We start from the raw sequence: 6,477 nt of genomic DNA, 5'->3' as shown, positions 1-6,477 counted from the left end.
TGATTTTAGCTAACTTAGTTCAAAACTAATCCAGGTGAATCTGAAATATTATCATTCAAGGGAAGGTATAGTCAAGTTATTAGCACGCAAAGCTTCCTTGGATAATTTTTGTTCGTGTGTCCAGCTCGATAAGCATATGTGCTATTGATGATACAACACTATATACGTAGTAGATAGAGATATGGACTCATTCAGTTAAAGCAACAGGTAAGCTATTTCGCAACTGCATGAGAACTAGAACTGTCACAGACAGGTGCTACTAACCCCAAAAAGAAAAGTTGTACGTTAAAGATCGATATGATAATGTATTGAGGAAAGGCTAGTGATTTTTGTATAGTCAGAGGGGACGGTGACTAATATGGTATACATCACTCAACAATAGTTTAATCACAAATTAGTTGGGATTGACTGCATGAATCATCTATATCAATTTTGTGTGGACTTGAATGGGCGGAAAATGTCAGTGAATCATGAAGCTTACAGATATTGCCACATCTTTGTATGGGGGTTAGATCGATATGGGAGTGTACAGTTTGAGTTATCTCGGTTTCATCAATTACTTTTGTTGTGGCCGTGTAAGAATGATAGAATATATAATGTGTAGGTATTTTTAGCGCTATAGTTCACAATGTGGAAAAAAAGAAGAGAATATTGTTGTATTGTTATATATTACTCCTATTGAGGACACAAATATTGTGCATGGATGTTTATGCTGACGGAACTCGCTTAGGTTCAGGATGATACTTACGCTGAACCGTTTTGACAAGTTTATGGAAAGCGGTAAGACAAGTAATAAATTGGTGACTTATGAACCTAAATAAATTAAGTTCTGGATTTTCAATAATGTTTGCCATTTTCTTTAATATTACTAACAAATAATCACACAAGTCTAGATTTCAAAATTAGTAGGTTTAAATGTAAAAACGAATAGAGAATGTCCCATTTTTTCTTAACTCTGATCTAAAGCATTGATCTAATCCCCCTTATACACATTTTCTTTTAAATAAAAATAAATTAAGGTCGCCCATTGGGCATTTTATTTTTTCATGAATAAAAGCAAATGTTCAGGCCCAATATGGGTCCAAGCCCAAACCCAGGCAAAAAAAAAAAAAAAGTAGGAAAAAATAGATCAGTTATTATTCCAATCTTTTGCGCCTCCATGTCTAGGATCCCAATTGGTTTTTGCTTGTCATTGAATCGCCTGAGATCAGTTATTATTCCAATCTTTATTGTAAAGTTCGACATTATTTTGTGACTTTTGAGCTCCATTTTGCTGCTATTGATCCGATTTTCTTGTTTCGGTGTCAACCTCTGTTGTTGTCGGTTCCACTTCTTGTTGCGGAGCTGCATGATGATTTTTCCAGTTTGTTTTACCCCTCTATACTGACGTTTCCTGAGTTGCTTCCAAATTCCACCCGTCCAGTTTTCAAACTGGTAAGTTCTGCTCTCTTCCTTCTTGCTTTTGTTTATACTTGTTGTTGTTGGTCTGCTAGAAGTGCTCTCTCAAGTTTTGTTGCTTGTAGTTGTTGGATTTTCCTGTTTCTGTTCATATGATGACCTGACAATCCTAGTACACTCTATATTGAACTCCCCACGTTTTGAATTGACTTTGTTTTCAATTGAAAGTTGGACAATAGACGATTGAGCATCAGTTGACACTAATACCGCACCAAGTCCAACCCTCAATTGATTCAAAGTAAACTCAAAACACATGTTACTTGTTTTCCTGTGATGATAGCTATGATGTGTACTGAATGTGTGATTTATGTAAAAAAATTTACTTTGATATTCTTGTTTTTCAAAATGCTTCTGCATATCCTCTCTGTGTGTTCTTCTTGTGAATATCCTACTTGTGTGTACCTGCAAAAAAGAGCATACTGTTAGTTGAAAAATTCCTCATTGTTCTACTCCGGAGGATTTGAACATGAGGACTTCCCGTGTATCCTATCCCTCATGTCATCCTCTTCTTCTGCATGGTCTAATTCTTAAGTATGGTTCCTCTAATTTGTCACTATCCACTATCCTTCTGCCTTGAATATTGAGTTCTTGAAAGTTGTTAGCTGAAAATGTTCCATCATCTCCAGTGCTAAGTTAGCTAGATAATCAGCTAGTTTGTTTCCTTCTCTAAAAATAGGGATATAATCAGTCTTTCCTCTCATAAATTCCCATATCTTTTCTACTATACTGATAATCTGTTAGGGCACTTGCCATATCCTTTCCACAATATTTTAAAGCAATAGAGAGTCTGTTTCTATAAGAATCCTTTCCACTTGGAAAGTCACTATATAGTTTAAAGCCTGTAGAATTGCCATTGCTTCAATCTGAGTGTTGGTACTAGGACTTCCTTCAATTTCCTTAGATTGAGCTTGAATAATATCCCCATTAGAGTCCCCCTATACTCTAAGGGGTCGTTTGGTTGGAATCAAGTTATCTCAGGATAACTTATCCTAGGATTAGTTGTTCCACCCTTCCACATGGATAAAATAACACTACAATTCCCGGATAACTAATCCCGAAATTAGTTATACCGTGATTTTATCCCCACCAAACTTGGGACAAACTCATCTCAAATATAATTTCGGGATTATTTATCCTTATCCCTCATACCAAACGAGCCCTAATTGTATAGAAAGTAGATAAAAAAGGATCGTTTCTGAACGATTAAGAAAAAGCACTCATAAATCGATGTCAATTAGTTCCAAACCTACTCGACGGGCAGATGAAAGGTTGTCGAACTTCCCTTTTGGTTTTTTTTCAACATTAGAATGTTCCCTCATGTCTCTTTACCAAAAAATAAAAATAAAAAATGAAAGAATGTTCCCTCATGTCTGTTTTAATGGGTTTTAAAAAATCTCTATGGTAGAGATTATTTTGTCAGCTTTTTTACTTCCTACTCGGTGAACACTAAAAGGAAGGGCCATATTATTAGGAAAGTGTTTCTCGAGCAAATGCAAATGCCAATTACCTTCAGTCAAAAAGAAGGCTGGCATAAAATCTGCCCATTTAATACTCCCTCCGGATAGAAAAAAGAGTCCACTTAGCCTTTTTTTTTTTTGGGTAAAAAAAAATGTCCACTTATCAAATCAAGAGAGAATTAACATTGTTTTTTTTTTTTTTCCAGATTTTCCCCTATTAAGTGTTATATGATCAAATCTCAATGCGTATTTAATTAGGGGTAGTTTAGTCAAATTACCTATTTTTATCTAGGAGTTGGTATTTTCTTAAAGAGTGTGCAAATGACTAAGTAGACTCTTTTTTTGATCCGAGGGAGTATTAAAGAAGATAAACGTCGTCACCTCGATCACCCATCATCTGAGTTATGGAATTAACAAAGTTTGTTTCAGGGGAATATTTCGAGCAATTCATATGCCACAAGCAGTGGCGGAGCCACATAGAGCCGAGGGTATTCATCCGAACCCCCTCGGCAGAAAAAAAACATTGTTTTTACAATGTTAAAATTATTTTTTTATGTATATATAGTAGATATTGAACTCCCTTAGGCTTCTTCGTATGTTTACTTTTTTATATTTTGAACCCCCTCGGCGGAAATCTTGGCTCCGCCACTGGCCACAAGAACAACGGATGAGATAAACTTAATTAATCTGTCGGCTCATGAGCCCTAGCATTAATGCTCATTAATCATGTATATAGTTACAATTGAATTTATGCAGCCAAGTGGGTCACAAGCAGTGGCGTACGCAGGATATTTTGCAAGCGGTGTCGATATTAAAAAAAATGAATAAATGATATAAAAATGTTATATTAATAAAACTGCTATTCGAAGTATGAATAAAACATAATTCAGGTAAACTATTACAACTCTCCTCGACGAGTTTTCATCTTTTGAAATGTATTCATAATAGCCTCATTAGAGATAGTACTAAATACTTCTTTTTTCTATATAAGGCACCAAACAACCACTCAAAAGCTCATCATCCATTCTGTTCCGTAAATCTGTCTTAATCAACTTCATCGCCGAGAAAGCTCTCTCAACTGTAACAGTAGAAATTGGCAAAAGTAAAGCAGATTTCACAAGTCGAAACACAAGAGGATAAGTTCCATGCTTCTTCGTCTCTGCGAGTATCTTGGAAAGATTAACAAACCCCTTAAGATTGGAAAACCTTTTATCATGATCTCTGTTACACCTTAGAAATTTCATGTCGTCGCATAGTGAATGAACCAACGCGAGCTTAAGGATAATAGGAAGTTCTTAAGATTATAAGACGGACAATTAGTGGTTTTAGAATGCATACAGTAAGATCTTGAAGTTATATGAAATAAGAATTTATAAGGACAAGTGAAGTATAAGTGAGGTTTAGGAAAGGTTCCGTAAAATTTTGTGTTAAGGATTGTTTGGTAAGGTTTTGAGGACGAGTTATAGGGATGTTTAGATCATTAATGAAGTATTAAACACGTGATAAGAAGGTTGTATAAGGATTGGAGATCAAACGAAACGACGAGAACAATTTCGGAAAAGCTATGAGTTCCACGGCCATGATCCACGGACCGTATATTGGTCTGTGGAATACCCAACAGAGATGATGACTGGCAGTGGTGAACCACGACCAGTTCCACGAACCGTGAAGTGTTCCACGGACCGTGAAAGTGTCCGTGGAAGTCCCGACGGGCTGAACTAAGTTCAATTATATAATGATGTTCCCACTTCATTTATTTCATTCCCACACTTTTCTATCTCTCTCAAGACCTATAGAAGGTTCCACACATTTCATCCACAAGAATTCAAAGGAAATTGATGATCAACTTCATCAAACTAGTAAGAATCAAGAGTATGAAACCCATTAAAGTCATCTAAGCCAAGAAATTTCAAAGGAAGTGAGTTAGGGTTTTTGGTGCAAGAAGAGTATTGCTACTCAAGGCTTGTTCCTACAATATCTAAGGTAAGTTTTATGATATTTTCATGATGTTTAAGATATTTAGAAGTTGAAACACTTGGATTGTTGAAGAATATAGAAAATAGGTCATAAATGTGGGAATAGTGCTATTGTTAAGTAGTAATTTGGAATGAATCATGAATATGGGTATATTGTGATTGTAAGTAGATTATGAATGACATTTAGAACATGGAATGAGCATTATACGTGAAAGAACGTAATAGTGAATTATGACCATGATTATGAGGAAATTGAAGTGAAATTGTGAAATGTGGATAATGTAGATATATGATGATTGTTATTTATGATATTATGAATGATGTTACGGATGTTTGGGAGTTGATATGGAATATGGAGGAAATCATATAAACAAAGTAAAAACTGCCCAATTTTCTTTAGCTTCAGTAAGCACTTCCTTATAATCGCTTAGCTAATGTTAATGCGAATTCTTTCGAAGGTAAAGACGTGAGCATTAAAGGAGAACCAGCAAGCAATAGAGCAGTTAAATGAAAAAGGAATGTGAGGCTAGTCATTTCTTTCTATGGAATGAATCCTATAGCATGCCTTTTCTTTCCTCTTCATGATTCTCCTACATTCCGGAAAGCTATGAGTTTATGTTCATGAATAACTATATGAGATAAGAGATACGTTATGAGCCTAATAATAATGATGATGAGCTTGAGTCTAAAGATTCTAGAGTTTATGATATGATGTTTCTATAAAGTTAATGATGTCCTTTGTTGTAAACATTCACCTTATATGCTAATTCCTTCAAGGTGAGGCAGAATGTCAATGAATGCTCCATAATGAAATCGGGGGTTCACGACCTTACGTCACTCCGACAGAGTATAGTTGTCCTTGAGTCTTTATGCATGTATTATGATGAGCATACTATGATGTGCATATTATGATGAGCATATTATGATGATGATATAACACCGTGCCTATATGGCCGGGCAGTCACCGCTAAGGCGGACAACGTATATACCATGGCCAGATGGCATGGGCAGACACCACTAGTGGGCGGTATGAGATTATACCCCGGACGCGGGAGGCCTGGACGCAGGTTTATTATTATCACACCGTACCTATATGGACGGGCAACTTATATATTATCACACCGTACCTATTTGGACGGGCAACTTATACATTTATACATACATGATATGATGATGGATATGAAGTAAGTCAGCATGTGCTATTTCTTTTATAAGTGACAGTCATATACAGTTGCTTCCTTATTGATGCTTCCTTTATCTCATTGACGTACTATTATTGTTTATGCCTCTCATACTCAGTACAATGTTCGTACTGACGTCCGTTTTCTTTGGATAATGTATTCATGCCCACAGGTAGACAGAGAGGTGAGCTTGATTCAGACTCGTAGGAGCTATTAGCTGATTGAAGAGCACTCCATTTTCCGGAGGTGCCATTGATTATTCTTTTGGTATATATGTAAATATATGTTTTGGGCATGACGGGGTTCTGTCCCGTCCTTATGTTTAGCACTCCAGTAGAGGCTCATAGATGCGCAGTGTGGGTTATATGGTCTCACAAGGTCACTACTGTATATATGTATATATGT

Source organism: Lycium barbarum, chromosome 4 (genome assembly GCF_019175385.1).
Source record: "Lycium barbarum isolate Lr01 chromosome 4, ASM1917538v2, whole genome shotgun sequence".
Taxonomy (NCBI): Eukaryota; Viridiplantae; Streptophyta; class Magnoliopsida; order Solanales; family Solanaceae; genus Lycium; species Lycium barbarum.
This window is presented reverse-complemented; position numbering follows the sequence as displayed.